At 44.2% G+C, this 18,550-nt stretch overlaps 2 pseudogenes; both read left to right on the top strand.

Annotated features, from left to right (window-relative positions):
- Positions 1 to 5,227: 5,227 nt before the first annotated feature.
- On the top strand, positions 5,228 to 9,305 carry LOC136387885 (ornithine decarboxylase pseudogene; annotated as a pseudogene).
- Positions 9,306 to 9,521: 216 nt separating this feature from the next.
- Positions 9,522 to 9,723, top strand: LOC136390111 (small nucleolar RNA U3; annotated as a pseudogene).
- Positions 9,724 to 18,550: the final 8,827 nt, after the last annotated feature.

The raw sequence follows: 18,550 nt of genomic DNA, 5'->3' as shown, positions 1-18,550 counted from the left end.
AAAGTCTTAAAATCTACTAGGAAAAATCTCCCTACCTTGCTTTTCTTCCTAATTATCTTGACTTATTCTTTTTAATTTTTTTTATTGTTGTGACAGAGACAGAGAGAGGGACAGATAGGGACAGACAAGAAAGGAAAGAGATGAGAAGCATCAATTCTTTGTTGAGGCACCTTAGTTGTTCATTGATTGCTTTCTCATATGTGTCTTGACTGGAGGGCTACAGCAAAGCAAGTGACCCCTTGCTCAAGCCAGCAACCTTTGGGCTCAAGCCAGCAACCATGGGGTCATGTCTATGATCCCATGCTCAAGCCAGCGACTTCGTACTCAAACTAGTGAGCCTGTGCTCAAGCCAGTGACCTTAGGATTCGAACCTGGGTCCTCTGTGTCCCAGTCCAACGCTCTATCGACTGTGCCACTGCCTGATCAGGCTTGACTTATTCTTGACCAATTTGTTTTTTGTAAACATATTAGAATCAGCTCATGAAGTTCCATAAAAATTTTTATTGGAGTCTTGATTGGATGTATTTTAATTATAGGTCATTCTTGATGAAACTGGCATTTTTATTTTTTTTAATTTATTGTTTGATTTTTAGAGAGAGAGAGAGAGAGAGGAAGAGGGAGAAAGATAGAGAAACTTATTTATGTATTATTGGTTGATTTTTTGTATGTGCTCTGATGGAGGATCGAACCCACAACCTAGGCATATGACTCTAACCAACTGAGCTACCCAGCCAGGGCTGACTCTGACATCTTTAGAATTCTCCCTCCATGAACATGACATACCTTTCCACTGATACAACACTAATTTTTTTCTATCAGCACATCATTAGTTAGATGTTTACCTAGGTAGCTTATTTTTTATTGCCATTCTAAAAATTACACTTTCCAGAAATGTGTAAGTGGAGTATGGAAATGCAACTTGCTTCTTTGTATTAATCTTATTTTTATTACTAGTTCTTATAATAATGGGTTTTTCGTGTAAAAATAAAAAGCTGTGGAAATCAACAGTGTTGTTTTGTCCTTTTCAAGTCTAACACTTTACTGTTTTGCTTGTTTGTTTGTTTTGTTTTTGTTTTTCCCTGTGTACTTCAACCTCCAGGACAATGTTGCATAGAAGTACATGACGGTGGGAATGGTGGTCTAGTCCTGGTTTTTAATGGGATTGCATCTAACAATTCACCTTTAAGTATGTTTGCTGTAGGTTTTCAGAAGATTTCTTTATTAGGTGAAAAAAAACTACCTTCTCTTCCTAGCTTCATGAGAAATCTTGTTTTGTTGTGTTTATTTTAACTCATGAGTAGATATTGAATGTCATCAACTGATTTCTCTTTGCCTTTTGCTCTACTAACATGTTGAGTGATATTAGAAGACATTGGCTTTAAATATTGCAAGATTAGGTTTGCTAGTAAAATATTAAGCACTTTTACATCTCTATTCATGGATGAAAACAGCCTATATTTCCTTTCTCTTATTTTATTTTTCTGTTTTTGTTCTCAAAGATGGACTAGCTTTATCGAGTAAATTGGAGAGCATCCCCCTCTTCCGTTCTCTGGAAAATACATGTAAGATTGGGATTATCTGCTCTTTGAATTTGATAAAACTGCCTATGAACCCAACTGGCCTACAGCTTCCCTTGTTGTTGTGCCTGTCACTGGTTTGTGTACAAGAGCAGAGAATAACATAATGACTCCCAAGGTGACTGTGACAGACAGTTCCCAAGGAGCCCCGCCTCTGGTACCCCTGCCCTGTATTCTAACCCTCTCCCCGTCAATACAGGCTGGACCCAGTGAGTTGCTTCTAAAGAATAAAATACTGCCTGACTAGGCGGTGGCAGCGCAGTGGATAGTGTCAGACTGGGATGCAGAGGACCCAGGTTCGGGACCCAGGTTCAAGACCCCGGGTCGCCAGCTTGAGCGCGGGCTCATCTGCTTTGAGCAAGGCTCACCAGCTTAAGGCCAAGGTCACTGGCTCGAGCAAGGGGTCACTTGGTCTGCTGTAGCTCCCCGGACAAGGCACATGTGAGAAATTAATGAACAATTAAGGAACTGCAACGAAGAATTGATGTTTCTCATCTCTCTCCCTTCCTGCCTGTCTGTCCCTATCTGTCCCTCTCTCTGACTCTATCTCTGCCACACACACAAAAAAAGAATAAAATACTGCAAAAGTAATGGCTGTCATGTAAAAGATTAGATTATAAAGAATTATGACCCATATAAGGGTAAGGTCATAATCTGGTAGATGGGTAATCTTTTTTATTTATTTATTTTATTATTTTTTTTACAGAGTCAGAGAGAGGGATAGATAGGGACAGACAGACAGGAATAGAGAGAGATGAGAAGCATCAATCATCAGTTTTTTGTTGTGACACCTTAGTTGTTCATTAATTGCTTTCTCATATGTGCCTTGACCGTGGGCTTTCAGCAGACCGAGTAACCCCTTGCTCAAGCCAGCGTCCTTGGGTCCAAGCTGGTTCTTTTGCTCAAACCAGATGAGCACCCACTCAAGCTGGTGGCCTCGGGGTCTCGAACCTGGATCCTCCGTATCCCAGTCCGACGCTCTATCCACTGCACCACTGCCTGGTCAGGCTAGATGGGTAATCTTATACGAAGAGAAAGAACTCTCTTTCTCCACCAGCGCACAGAGGAAAGGCCTGTGAGGACATGGTGAAGAGCTGACCCTCTCTGAGCCAGAGAGCTCTCACCAGAAACCAGATTTGCTGTACCTTGACCATAGACTTCTAGCTGACAGACTGTGCGAAAATAAGTGCTTGCAGTTTAAACCACCCAATCTGAGGTTTTATGTTATAGCACTCCAAAAACACTAATAAAGAGACTTTAATTTTTACTATTAAAAAAAAAAAAAAGAATTATGACCCATAGAACATATTTAAAGGATTATACACACATGAGTTAGTGGGAATTTATCCCAACAAGACAAGTGTGAGTCAATGTTAAAAAATATATAGGCCCTGGCCGGTTGGCTCAGCGGTAGAGCGTCGGCCTGGCGTGCGGGGGACCCGGGTTCAATTCCTGGCCAGGGCACATAGGAGAAGCGCCCATTTGCTTCTCCACCCCCCCCCCCTTCCTCTCTGTCTCTCTCTTCCCCTCCCGCAGCCAAGGCTCCATTGGAGCAAAGATGGCCCGGGCGCTGGGGATGGCTCCTTGGCCTCTGCCCCAGGCGCTAGAGTGGCTCTGGTCGCGGCAGAGCGACGCCCCGGAGGGGCAGAGCATCGCCCCCTGGTGGGCAGAGCGTCGCCCCTGGTGGGCGTGCCGGGTGGATCCCAGTTGGGCGCATGCGGGAGTCTGTCTGACTGTCTCTCCCCGTTTCCAGCTTCAGAAAAAAAAAAAATATATATATATATAAAATAAATAAAATTATATATATTATATATATATAAAATTTATATATATATAAAATAGCCTGACCAGGTGATGGCGCAGTGGATAGAGCGTCGGACTGGGATGCGGAAGGACCCAGGTTCGAGACCCCGAGGTCGCCAGCTTGAGCGCGGGCTCATCTGGCTTGAGCAAAGAGCTCACCAGCTTGGACCCAAGGCCCCTGGCTCCAGCAGGGGGTTACTCGGTCTGCTGAAGGCCCACGGTCAAGGCACATGTGAGAAAGCAATCAATGAACAACTAAGAAGTCGCAGCGCGCAACGATTGATGCTTCTCATCTCTCTCTGTTCCTGTCTGTCTGTCCCTGTCTATCTCTGCCTCTGTAAAAAAAAAAAAAAAAAAAAAAAAGGCCCTGGCCGGTTGGCTCAGTGGTAGAGCGCCGGCCTGGCATGCAGGAGTCCCAGGTTTGATTCCCGGCCAGGGCACACAGGAGAAGCGCCCATCTGCTTCTCCACCCCTCCCCCTCTCCTTCCTCTCTGTCTCTCTCTTCCCCTCCTGCAGCGAGGCTCCATTGGAGCAAAGTTGGCCCCGGGTGCTGAGGATGGCTCTGTGGCCTCTGCCTCAGGCGCTAGAATGGCTCTGATTGCAGCAGAGCAACGCCCCAGATGGGCAGAGCATCGCCCCCTGGTGGGCATGCCGGGTGGATCCCGGTTGGGCGCATGCGGGACTCTGTCTGACTGCCTCCCGTTTCTAACTTCGGAAAAATACAAAAAATAAAAAAATCTAAAAATATATATATATTAATATATAAAATATATATATATATATAAAATATATATATATATAAAATAAAACAATCTGCCCTGGCCGGTTGGCTCGGTTGGATTCAATCCCTGGTCAGGACACACACGATAATCAACCAAGGAATGCATGACTGGGTGGAACCACAGATGAATGCTTCCCGTCCCCTCCCCCCTTTCCTTCTCTCTGCATCTAAAAAAAACTTTTAAAAATTAAGCTCTGGGCCCTGGCAGGTTGGCTCAGTGGTAGAGCATCGGCCTGGCGTGCCAGAGTCCTGGGTTCGATTCCCGGCCAGGGCACACAGGAGAGGCACCCATCTGCTTCTCCACCCCTCCCCCTCTCCTTCCTCTCTGTCTCTCTCTTCCCCTCCCGCAGCCGAGGCTCCACTGGAGCAGAGTTGGCCCCGGCGCTGAGGATGGCTCCATGGTCTCTGCCTCAGGTGCTAGAATGGCTCTGGTCACAACAGAGCAGTGCCTCAGATGGGCAGAGCATCACCCCCTAGTGGGCATGCCGGGTGGATCCCGGTCGAGTGCATGCGGGAGTCTGTCTGACTGCCTCCCCATTTTTAACTTCAGAAAAATACAAAAAAAATAAAAATAAAAATAAGCCCTGGCCAGATAACTGGGTTGGCTAGAGCTTCATTTCAGAGCTCAAAGGTTGCCGGTAGGGTTCCCTGGTCGAGGCACAGACAGGTACAGCTCCATGTTCCTGTCTGTCTCTCCCTGCCTCTCTCACAATAAAATAAAATAAAATAAAAGTAATACAACACATTAACGAAATGAAGGGGGGGAAATGTGATCATGTCTATAAAACCAGAAAGTTCTGTTCGTTTTTGGAATAAAACAAAATACAAATTTTTCTTACCATCAATAAACTTTATTAAATAATATAATTGCCATTATTATTAATGATTTCTTGCCAGCATGAGGGTAATTTGTATATCCCATTTTTGAAAAATGTTTTATCTTTTGATGCAAAAAATTGAACCAGTGCTTGTTTGATATCTTCTTCATTTTTGAATTTTTTGCCCTTCAAAAAATTTTGTAAGGACAAAAACAAGTGATAGTTGAAGAGTGCTAATTCCAGGGAATATGGTGGATGTGACAGAATTTCCCAGCCTAGTTCTGCAATTTTTTGACGAGTCCCCAAAGCAGCATGTGGCCTGGCACTATCATGATGCAGTATGATGTTCTTCCTATTGAACATCGCCCGCCTCTTTTTTTGGACTGCTAACATTAAATTATCCAGTTGCTGACAATACTTCTCCGAATTGAGCTTTTCATTCGGTTTTAAAAGCTCATAATGTATTGGTCCTCGAATGTCCCACCATATACACAACATTCTCTTATTCAGAGTCAAATTTGGTTTAGAGGTGGAAGGGCTAGGTTTTCTGGGTTCACAATATGCCCTTTTCCTTACGATGTTTTCGTAGGTAATCCACTTTTCATCCTCAGTTATCATCCAGTTCAAGAAGGGCTCGATTTTGTTCCGAGCAAGCAGAGATGTGCATATGACAACTCGATCATCCAAATTCTTCTGACTTAATTCATGCGGCACCCATCTTGAATATTACCACACCAATCCTATCTTCTGAATATGGTCCGAAATGGTTTGTGGAGCTGAATTAAGCCTTTCTGCGATCTCCGATGTTGTCAGAAAAGGATCTTGCTCCAACATGGTCTTAACAACATCGTCATCGATCAAAGATGGTCGCCCAGAACGTGGTTTATCAGAAAGTTTGAAATCACCTGTTTCGAATTTTTCGAACCATCTTCTGCATGTCCTATCAGAAACTGTACCTTCACTAAACACTTTCAATAAATTTCTACATGCTTCTGTAGCATTTCTTCCTTGTTGAAATTCGTAAAAATTACAGTGGCGTAAATGAACTTTATCAGTAGCCATGGGTACACTATCGCTTCACATATAAGACTAATGTGAATCAACTTTGTTTTAGTTAATTTGCTACATCAGTATGTATACATTAAGTGATAAAAATAGAGAGGCACACATGCGCCAAATAAATATGTGCTTACGTGTCGAAACTTGTTGTGATAGAAACAGACAGAACTTTCCGGTAGACCTTACAAACAAATTTAATACCCATTCATTAAAAAAAAAGAAAGAAAGAAAGAGAAAAAACATTGCAAGATAGGAACTGGATGGAAACACTTTAACATGATAAAGGGCATTAATAACAAATCTGCTGCTAACTTAGTTCTCAATGTCGACTGAAAGCTCTCCCCCAAGATCAAGAACAAGAGGAGGGGCCTGGCCGGTTAGCTCAGTCGGTTAGAACGTCGTCTGGAAACCGCAAGGTTGAGGGTTGGACCCCCAGTCAGGGCACACATGGGGAGCAACCGATGAATGCACAACTGACTAAAACAATGAATGAATGCTCCCCCTTCCACTCTCTCTCATTTCTCTAAAAGTCAATCAATAAGAAAATTAAACCCTGGCCAGACAGCTCAGTTGAAGCATCGTCTGGAAGCACATAGGTTACTGGTTTGATCCCTAGTCAGGGCACATACAGTAGGAGCGGCTCAATGTTCCTGGCTCTCTGTCCCTCTCTCTCCCTGACTCTCTCAAAAAAAGAAAGAAAAAGAAGAACAACAAAAGAACAAAAAAAGGGTGCCTGTTTCTACCACTGCTAGTCAATATTCTGTTGGAAATCAGCCAGAGTAATTAGTCAAGAAAAAAGAATTGAAAAAGCATCAAAATTGGAAAGGAAGAAATTAAACAATTTTTTAATTTGCAGGCGATATGATTCTTTATATAAAAAACCCAAATAAACACACACCTGTGCACACACATGCCCTTTCTCTTTCTTTCTCTCTCCCACACATACAAATACATACACACACTCTCAACACAGATTACAAGAGCTAATAAACAAGTTCAGCAAAGTTACAGGGTACAAAAATCAACACAACAAATCCACTGGGATCAGTCCGTTCTGCCAGCACTCCAGGCCACCTCGGGTTGGGGGTCCTCGGTGGGCAGGTCTGTGCCCCAGCTGGGACGGTGGAGTCCTTGCGCTCTGCAAGGGACGGCAAATTCTGTGTTTATCGAAACATTTCCGCTGCCACAGGGGGAAACGCCCATCTTTGTTCAGCAGGACTTGGAATTCTCCAAGAATAGCCTCTGGAAAAGCTGACAATCATTGCTCTCTATCCCATCTCTTAGTTTTCCTTGGGGACATCTGGAAGCCAGGAACAACTCTGGCAATGAAGAATTTGACGGCCATTTCCTGTCAAGGACATTCTGGACAAAAAAAAAAAAAAAAAACACAACAAAACACACACACATAATAAGTGAAGGATCTTCTGATGATGACAAGTGTGCCTCTGGGAGGCGGACCTGGGAGACATTCTGAAGAAACATCTGAAATGGTTCAGAGCTTGTCCTCGGGGCACCCCCTTTATGTAGTCAAGTGCAAGGGTAGCAGAGCCACCGCGAAGCACCCCTGCTGCCCTCGGACAGGATTTGGCCAGGGGGCCAGCAAGAAGGAGGGACACAGTGGGTGCTCCCGGAGAGAATTTGCTGCACAAGTCCTTGCAAAAAAAAAATGTCTCGGATGAAACAGGCTGCCAAGAACCGAGTCCGGATGATGACTTGAGGTAGGAGAGTCGAGCTGCTGAACGTTGCCAGGGCGCCTCCATAGGCAAAACCTGTTTTGTTTATTGCCACCGGTGATTCTGAAGCTGTCTGCAGGTGTGAAATTTGGTGCCACCCTTCAAAATCAGCAGGCTGCCTGACCAGGCGGTGGCGCAGTGGATAGAGCGTTGGACTGGGATGTGGAAGACTCAGGTTCGAGACCCCGAGGTTGCCAGCTTGAGCGTGGGCTCATCTGGTTTGAGCAAAAGCTCACCAGCTTAAGCCCAAGGTTGCTGAGCTTGAGCAAGGGGTTACTTGGTCTGCTGAAGGCCCACGGTCAAGGCACATATGAGAAAGCAATCAATGAACAACTAAGGTGTTGCAACATGCAACGAAAAACTAATGATTGATGCTTCTCATCTCTCCGTTCCTGTCTGTCTGTCCCTGTCTATCCCTCTCTCTGACTCTCTGTCTCTGTAAAAAAAAAAAAAAAAAAAAAAATGTGCGGATCCCAAGGCTTCGGTGGATGCCTGCCGTGTCATTGACGTGGGTGCGGGGATTGGTTTCAATGTGAATCTGCTTGACGTCGTGATGCTGGCTCTCCTGGCATCGAGGATGCAGAGGTGACATCTGAAGAGCGGGCAGGTGAAATCAAAGTCCTTCCTGTCACACTCGGGAGTGAGGCTCACGGCTGAACCGGGCAGGTATGTCGCATCAGCTTCTTTGCCTGCCATTAATATTGTTTCCCAAAAAACCCTCAAAAAAAACCCGAACAGGCTCTGATGGCGAGGATGGGCTGAGCGAATAGAACTTTATGTCTAACATGAAGGATGGAATACATGGTCATTTAACTGCATGTTTTACGATCATGAGCACATAAGGCCCCTTCTGTGGAAGAGGCCAGAAGCAGATGAGAAGTGTTCTTCACCCGGGGTATAGGGACCAGCGTGTGATGGCTCTGATCCCATTGTTGAGTGCTGTGGCTTGCCCCAGACGCATGTGGGTGCTGGATGCTCTTTGAAAACGTGGGTGCTTACGTTGCTGCTGCTTCTAACTTCCATAGCGTCCAGAGGGCGACTCTACACTACGTGTTGTCAGGGTCACCGTGGCTACCGAGGCAGCACATCCAGAGAGAGCCAAGACTTTCCACCTCCAGTGGAGGAGCAAAAATGTCGGCACTCTGCCTGCATCTTGTGCCCTGGAGAATGAGGTGAAACGTCACCCAGTGGCCTGTACTTCCGCTCATATTACTGGATAAATGTCCTTCTTGTAGCTGTTACTGTGAGGGTAGCTAGACTTAAGAGATTTAGGGGAGGCTTGACCAGGTGGTGGTGCAGTGGATAGAGTGTCGGACTGGGACGTAGAGGACCCAGGTTCAAAACCCCGAGGTCGCCAGCTTGAGCACGAGCTCATCTGGTTTGAGCAAAGCTCACCACCTTGGACCCAAGGTCGCTGGCTTGAGCAAGGGGTGACTCGGTCTGCTGAAGCCCCCCAGGCAAGGCACAAATGAGAAAGCAATCAATGAACAACTAAGATGCCACAACAAAGAATTAATTCTTCTCATCTCTCTCCCATCCTGTCTGTCTGTCCCTATCTGTCCCTCTCTCTGTCTCTGTCACCAAATTAATTAATTAAAAAAATATCTAGCAAGGACCCGAAGATGGCAGCGGAGTAGGCAGACGCACAGACTCCCAGCTCACACCACCGAACTGGATTATAAACTAATTTATGAATAATCAGCATGAAAAACCAAATCTGGACAAGAACAGCTCTCAAAAACCAAGGAGCAAGACTATACTTTCAGGGATCATTTCTATAGTTTGTTACTAGAGAAGTTTCTCTGATCGTGTAGAGTACCCGAAACCACGAGGAGGAGTTACAGTGTTCTCTCCTGAGTGTGAAGCCGGCTCTTGGTGTTGCTTGTGCAACTGCCTTTTGCCATTGATGATTGTTCTTCTCTTCTTTTGGGAGAGAACGCAGTCTGAGTGGTAAAAAAAAAAATTTTTTAATAAAATTAACCAAAATAAAAAATTAAATAAATAAATAAATAAAAAAACAAAAAACCAAGGAGCAAAGGAGAAGCCACAACAAACCTGGTAGGGAGCACCTGAATCTCCCCTGCTTACAGGAATAGAGGAGGGGGGTGAGGCTGGCTCTCACTCCAAGGATAAGAGCAGTAAATACTGCTCACAGCCACTTGCCTGGCAACCAGGGAACAAGGTGTGTTGAAAGGGCCCGCTTGTCTTCCAAAAAGAAAGGGGGGAGAGAGAGACAGATGGTGAGGGGGAGAGGAATGCAGGTGAGGACCTGAAAAGCTGACTCATTCAGGGCTGGAGGCAGCCATAACTGAGGGAGGGGCTGATCCTTCCACAAAGCAAAATACAAAAGTACTTCCAGGTCACAGATACAGACACCTCTCCAGCTCCAATCAGCACAAGACGACACAGCTGAAAACAAGAAGTGGGGAGGAGGAGCAGTAACTCATGTCTCCATGGAGATCTGAGATACACCTTTCCCTACTGAAGCTGAGAAAGCAACCCTCCCCCAGAGAGATTAACTGGCAGAAGAGGACTTCGGAGCCTCAGGTCACACCCACCACATTCCTGGATACAGTTTCAAATAAGTCTCCTGTTGAGATCAGCAAACAAGACAGTCACCTGTTAAGAAAACAAACAAACCAAGACTTCAAAGAGGCCCAAATCCAAAAGTGGATTACACATAATAGCTGATGCCAACCCAAGAAGACCTAGAAATAACACAATTGAAAACTGGAGGCAGACAACACCAAGCCTAGATTCAACCAGCTCTACAAACAAAACGCCCAAATAGATACAATGAGAAGACAGAGAAGTGCAATCCAAATGAAACCACAAGAGAAACATCCAGGAAATGAACTGAGTGATATGGAAATAACCAAACTTCCAGATGCGGAGTTCAAAATAATGATTGTAAGGGTGCTTAGGGATCTTAGAACAACAATGGATGGTCATTATGAACACCTAAATAAAGAAATAGCAAGTATAAAATAGGATATTGAGCCTGACCAGGCGGTGGCACAGTGGATAGAGCATCGGGCTGGGATGCAGAGGACCCAGGTTCGAGACCCCGAGGTTGCCAGCTTGAGCGCAGGCTCATCTGGTTTGAGCAAAAAGCCCACCAGCTTGAACCCAAGGTCACTGGCTCCAGCAAGGGGTTACTCGGTCTGCTGAAGGCTCGCAGTCAAGGCATGTATGAGAAAGCAATCAATGAACAACTAAGGTGTTGCAACGCGCAATGAAAAACTAATGATTGATGCTTCTCATCTCTCTCCATTCCTGTCTATCTGTCCCTGTCTAGACCTCTCTCTGACTCACTCTCTGTCTCTGTAAAAAATAAAAAATAAAAAAATTTTAAAAAGGATATTGAAATATTAAAAAAGAATCAGTCAGAGATGACAAATACAGTATCAGAAATGAAGACCACAATGGAAGGAATTAAAAACAGGATGGATAGAGCTGAGGATCGAATCAGCGAGTTGGAGGACAACTGGAATGAAGGCATGAAAGCAGAGAAGAAAAAAGAAAAGAGACTCAAAAAGTCTGAGGAAACTCTTAGAGAGCTCTGTGACAACATAAAGAGAAATAACATCTGCATTATAGGGGTTCTTGAAGAAGAAGAGAAAGAACAAGGGATAGAGACTTTGTTCAATTATATCATAGCTGAAAACTTCCCTAAATTAATGCAAGAGAAACTCTCACAAGTTCAAAAAGCAAAGAGAACTCCATTAAAGAGAAACCCAAAGAAACCTACACCAAGACACATCATAATTAAAATACCAAAGCTAAGTGATAAAGAGAAAATATTAAAAGCTGCTAGAGAAGAAAAGGCTATCACCTACAAAGGAGCCCCCATAAGAATGACATCAGACTTCTCAACAGAAACACTTGAGGCCAGAAGGGAATGGCTAGAAATATTCAAAGTAATGCAGAACAAGAACCTACAACCAAGACTACTTTATCCAGCAAGGCTATCGTTTAAAATTGAAGGAAAAATAAAAAGTTTCCCAGACAAAAAAAACTCAAGGAATTCATTACAACCAAACCAATGCTGCAGGAAATGTTAAGGGGCATGGTGTAAACAGATCAAAGTGGGAAAAGAATATAGCAAAAGAGGAATTCAGCTTTAAAGAATAAAATGGCAATAAACAACTACATATCAATAATAACCTTAAATGTAAATGGATTAAATGATCCAATCAAAAGACATAGGTTTGCTGCGTGGATAAGAAAACAGGACCCGTACATATGCTGTCTACAAAAGACACACCTTAAAACAAAAGATGCTCATAGGCTGAAGGTAAAAGGATGAAAAAAAATATTTCATGCAAATGGAAATGAAAAAAAAGCTGGGGTAGCAGTACTTATATCAGACAAAATGGACTTTAAAACAAAGAATATAGTAAGAGATAAAGAAGGCCACTACATAATGATAAAGGGAGCAATCCAACAGGAAGATATAACTATTATAAATATCTACGCACCTAATATAGGAGCACCTAAATATATAAAGCAAACTTTGATATAAAGAGCGAGATCAACAGCAATCAGACAAGAAGAAATAAAAGGCATTCAAGTTGGAAAAGAAGTAAAGCTATCATTATTTGCAGATGATATGATATTGTATATAGAAAACCCTAAAGTCTCAGTCAAAAAACTACTGGACCTGATAAATGAATTCAGCAAAGTGGCAGGATATAAAATTAATACTCAGAAATCAGAGGCATTTTTATACACCAACAATGAACAGTCAGAAAGAGAAATTAAGGAAACAATCCCCTTCACTATTACAACCAAAAAAATAAAGTACCTAGGAGTACATTTAACCAAGGAGACTAAAGACTTGTACTCGGAAAATTATAAAACATTGATAAAAGAAATCAAGGAAAATACAAACAAGTGGAAGCATATACCGTGCTCATGGTTAGGAAAAATAAACATCATTAAAATGTCTATATTACCCAAAGCAATTTATAAATTCAATGCAATACCAATTAAAATACCAATGACATACTTTAAAGATATAGATCACATATTCCAAAAATTTATATGGAACCAAAAGAGAACACGAATAGCCTCAGCAATCTTAAAAAAGGGGAGGTATCACACTTCCTGATATCAAGCTATACTACAAGGCCATTGTACTCAAAACAGCCTGGTACTGGCATAAGAACAGGCATATAGATCAATGGAACAGAACGGAGAACCCAGAAATAAACCCACAGCTCTATGGACAACTGATATTTGACAAAGGAGGTAAGAGCATACATTGGAGTAAAGACAGCCTCTTCAACAAATGGTGTTGGGAAAATTGGACAGCAACCTGCAAAAAAATGAAACTAGACCACCAACTTACACCATTCACAAAAATAAACTCAAAATGGATAAAAGACTTAAAGGTAAGACGTGAAACCATAAGCATCTTAGAAGAAAACATAGGCAGTAAGCTCTCCGACATCTCTCGCAGCGATATATTGGCGGATTTATCTCCATGGGCAAGGGAAATAAAAGACAGGATAAACAAATGGGACTATATCAAACTAAAAAGCTTTTGCACAGACAAAGACAATAAGAACGGAATAAAAAGACAAACTACACAATGGGAGAACATATTTGACAATACGTCTGATAAGGGTTTAATAACCAAAATTTATAAAGAACTTGTAAATCTCAACACCAGAAAGACAAACAGTCCAATCAAAAAATGGGCAAAAGAAATGAATAGACACTTCTCCAAAGAGGACATACAGATGGCCAATAGGCATATGAAAAAATGCTCAACATCACTAATCATTAGAGAAATACAAATTAAAACCACAATGAGATATCATCTAACACCGGTCAGAATGGCGCTCATCAACAAAATAACACAGAATAAGTGCTGGCGAGGATGTGGAGAAAAGGGAACCCTCTTACACTGCTGGTAGGAATGCAGACTGGTGCAGCCACTGTGGAAAACAGTATGGAGATTCCTCAAAAAATTGAAAATCGAACTGCTTTTTGACCCAGTCATCCCACTTTTAGGAATATACCCCAAGGACACCATAGAACGGTTCCAGAAGGAGAAATGTACCCCCATGTTTATAGCAGCATTGTTCACAATAGTGAAGATCTGGAAACAGCCCAAGTGTCCGTCAGAGGACGAGTGGATTAAAAAGCTTTGGTACATATATACTATGGAATACTACTCAGCCATAAGAAATGATGACGTCGGATCATTTACAATAACATGGATGGACCTTGATAACATTATACGGAGTGAAATAAGTAAATCAGAAAAAACTAAGAACTATATGAACCCATACATAGATGGGACATAAAAATGAGACTGAGAGACATGGACAAGAATGTGATGGTAACAGAGGGTGGGGTGGAGGGGTGGGGAGGGGGCAAGGAAGGAGAGGGAGGGGGTGGGGGGAGGGGAGGGGCACAAAGAAAACCAGATAGAAGGTGACAGAAGACAATTTGACTTTGGGTGAGGGGTATGCAGCATAATCAAATGTCAAAATAATCTGGAGATGTTTTCTCGGAACATATGTACCCTGATTTATCAATGTCACTGCATTAAAATTAATAAAAATAAGATAAAAAAAATATCTGGAGGGGGTCATTTCACCTAATTACTACTAGTTTTGAAATGTCCTTAGAAGTAGGATTGGCACAGATAAAACACTATGGAAGACGAGAAGATGAGGGGTCACACTTATCTGTGTTCCTGTGAAAACTATCTGAATATTTGTTTCATATGAATTTTTATTCACTTTCCAAACATGCGGCTAAAGAGTGCCCCTCAGCTGCTGAGCAAGCATTTGTAGCTTGTACATTGGCTAAATGGAAGCTTAGTGTTATGACGTGTTTTTGGTTTTGTTTGTTTGTTTTTACAGAGACAGAGAGAGAGTCAGAGAGAGGGATAGATAGGGACAGACAGACAGGAACAGAGAGAGATGAGAAGCATCAATCATCAGTTTTTCATTGCAACACCTTAGTTGTTCATTGATTGCTTTCTCATATGTGCCTTGACTGCGGGCCTTTAGCAGACCAAGTAACCCCTTGCTCGAGCCAGCAACCTTGGGTCCAAGCTGGTGAGCTTTGCTCAAACCAGATGAGCCTGTGCTTAAGCTAGTGACCTCGGGGTCTCGAACCTGGGTCGTCCGCATCCCAGTCCGATGCTCTATCCACTGCGTCACCGCCTGGTCTGGCAGTGTTGTGATGTGTTTTAAAAATAAAGTATCTTGAGGCCCTGGCCAGTTTGCTCAGTGGATAGAGTGTTGGCCTGGCATGCAGATGTCCCAGGTTCAATCCCCGGTCAAGGCACACAGGAGAAGTGACCATCTGCTTCTCTCCCCCACCCTCTCCCCCTTTTCTCTCTCTTCCTATCTTGCAGCCAGTGGCTCAACTGGTTCGAGCATCGGCCCTGGGGCTGAGGATAGCTCAGTTGGTCCGCGTGTCAGTCCCAGATGGAGTTGCTGGGTGAATCCCAGTCAGAGTGTGTTTGGGAGTCTGTCTCTCTATCTTCCTTCCTCTCACTTAAAGAAAATTTTTTAAATAAAGTATCTTGAAATCTGAAAAAAAAATCAGTTGTGTTTCTATGCACAATCAACAAATAATCTGAAAAGGAAATTAAGGAGACATTTCATTTGCAACAACATCCAAAAGAATAAAATACCTATGAACAAACTTAACTAAGGCAGAGACAGATGTGTACCCTGACCTGCAAAAAACTGGAAGAAGACATGAAGGAATGAAAAGGCATCCCATCGTTCAGGGATTGGAAGACTGGAGGAGTTCTTTTTAACGTAGAATTCCATTTTATTTTTTTCCAGAGGACAGTTTTTCTTCAGCCCTCCAGGATTTAGCTTTGGAGAAAGGTGTGGGACAACACTCACAAGTCTAGAACGGGGTGGGGGTATTCGGTCCCTCCTGGCTTCAGGAGAACGATTCCCGATTACCTTGCGATGAACGGCACAACTCACGCAGCAATGTGGTCTCACACACAGCTTGGGAGGCCCAGGGGCCCAGAAGACACAGCTTCAGAAATGGGCATGCACCAGGCCCAGCTGGTGCAGCGAATAGGCTGCATGAGGCTACAGCCCCTTTGGGGACAACCGTTGTTTCCTCTTTTCTTGGAAACAAGGACCCAAGAGCCGGCAAACTTAGTAACTGTCAATATGGCAATACTCCCGAAAGCCATCTACGATGCAATTGTATTTCTACCAAAACGCAGCTGTTGTAAAGAAATGGAAAAGCTGACCCTTAATATGTAATTGCAAGGGACTCTAAACACCCAAAATAATATTTAAATAGAAAAACAGTTCATGGTGGGTGTGAGAGAAACCCTTGATCTCTTCCCCTTGAAATATCAACAAATTGAACAGCAATAACTCAGCGAAGGAACCCCGGCTGGGCTCGCAGGCAGTGTGCCTGAAAGACCTGCCCACCAAACAGACTAAAGGTGGGAAGGGTTGAGAAGGGGGGCGGAAAATCAGATGCATCCTGGTCGGCTCTGGAGAGGGGAGAGACCCAGAGTGACTGGGTCTTTTTCTGCCAGGAGGTACAGAGATACTGGGAGAATTTGGAGAGATACTGAACCAAAGCAGCAGAGTGTGGGGTCACAGCCAGTGTCCCGGCAGCCTGCCGGCAGCCTGCACTGGGACAGAGACGCAAAAATACAAAATGCGCCTCCTTCCCAGCCTCAAAGTTCCCGCCTCCCTTTCCTTACGGGTAAGGAGAGTGGCAGAGACATACCTCACAGCTCTTTCCCCTGAAGAACAGAGGTGCTCTGTGTCTGGTACCCTGGATTGTCAGGACATAGGGAGGAGTGCCCGGAGGCCTGAGACCACCAATGCTAAAGCCGTAGAGCTCACAGCATGCCCCTCCCGTCATCACGACTGCATCACCGCCTCCATCATCATCACCTGCTGCAGCTTCTCAGTGGAGGCCAGCCCAGGACTCTCAGAGCTAAGATTTGTAATTCAGCACCACCTACTCTTTGCTTGGATGTTTGGGGAGGAGTTTTCTTTTCTTCTAGTTTCTTGGGTTTTTTTAGTCTTGTGTGTGTGTGTGTGTGTGTGTGTGTGTGTGTGTGTATGTGAGAGACAAAGAGAGAGTCAGAGGGAGGGACAGATAGGGACAGACAGACAGAAAGGGAGAGAGATAAGAGCATCAATTCTTTGTTGTGGCTCCTTAGTCTTCTCTGTTGTTCATTGATTGCTTTCTCATATGTGCCTTGACTGGGGGGCTACAGCAGAGTGAGTGACCCCTTGCTCATGCCAGCGACCTTGGGCTCAAGCCAGCGACCATGGAGTCATGTCCATGATTCCACACTCAAGCCAGCAACCCTGCGCTCAAGCTGGCAACCTTGGGGTTTCGAACCTGGGTCCTCTGCATCCCAGTCTGATGCTCTGTCCACTGCACCACCATCTGGTCAGGCTGTTGTTTTGTTTTTGATTACTGTTTTTTGTTTTTCTCTTTTATTTTTTAATTTTTATTTTTAAATTTATTTTTTATTTTAATTTTTGCTGTCATTTTTTTGCTTGGTTTATTAACAATACAATTCTCAAATGCCCTGAAGACAGAAAAAAATTCATACCGTGGCTACCCAAGAAAGAGACACAGTTCAGAAAGAAAATAAAAATATCTCCAGAAAGCAGTCTCAATTACATGGAAACCTTGGAGTTAAATGATAGAGAATTCAGAACTGAAGTTCTGAAAAATGGTGAGATATGAGAAAATACTGATAAGTCACCTTGATGAGCTCAGAAAACAAAATAAACTTCACCCCATTAGTCACCCCTCAGTCTCCCCTCCCCCCAGCAGGCGGCCATCACCCATCTCTCTGCCTCCCTGGATTTGCCTGCTTGGGATATTTCATAGAGAGGGGATCATACACTACCTAGCCCTTTGTGGCTGGCGTCTATCACTTAGAATAATGTCTTCCAGATTCATCCATGTGGTCACCTGTGTTGGTCCCCTGGGGGCTGCAGAAATCTCCAGCCACCTCAGCTGCACTCCCAGCCGCCATAAAGACACGAGCCACCCTTCCTAAGCGCTCTTGTCCATTCCAGACCCAACCAGAGCCCTTCTCCTCAGGGAATCCTTTCATTGTTTACTATGTGATTCATAAGACTTTTAATCAATGTTATTATGTCCTGTCCTGGAGGGCCTGCCCACGTGCCTCAGTCATCACAGGCTGTGATCCAAGCATCGGCTGTGGGAGGAAGGGTACGGCGTGGTTGCTGGCAGGATTCGCTTTCTCTTGGGCTGTTGGGTTTGAGGGTCCTCCCTGGCTGTGCCCCGAGGGGGCCCTCAGTTCCCTGCCGCGTGGACCTCTACGCGGCAGCTTCGGATGCAGCAGCTGCCAACACGCCGGTAAGAGAGTGACAAGGGCCAGAGTCAGCAAGACAGATCAGTTTTGATAGCCTGATCTCAGACATGCTATCTGCCACTTCTGTCATATTAATCTTTTATTGTTGTGTAACAAATTAGCACACATTTTGTAAGCTTAAAATAACTCTCATTTATTATGCAGCAGTTGATGTGGGTCAGGAGTCAGCACGGCGTAGCTGGATCCTCCAAGCGGGCCCTACAGGCTGCCGTGCGGGTGTCGCGGGGCTGTGTGCTCATCTGGACCGGGACCCCCCCCCCCACTCAGCTTGTGGGAAGAATCTGGTTCCTTGTGATTGGAGTGCTCAGGTCCCAGTTTCCTCGCTGACCCTCGGCCAGGGCCCTCTCAGTCCCTGGCTTGCTTTCCTCCAGACCAGCAGGAGACGTGTGGCCATCTCT

This window comes from Saccopteryx leptura, chromosome 1, assembly GCF_036850995.1.
Source record: "Saccopteryx leptura isolate mSacLep1 chromosome 1, mSacLep1_pri_phased_curated, whole genome shotgun sequence".
In the NCBI taxonomy this organism is placed as follows: Eukaryota; Metazoa; Chordata; class Mammalia; order Chiroptera; family Emballonuridae; genus Saccopteryx; species Saccopteryx leptura.
Note: the sequence above shows the minus strand (reverse complement) of the source record. Positions and strands in the feature narration are given on the sequence as shown.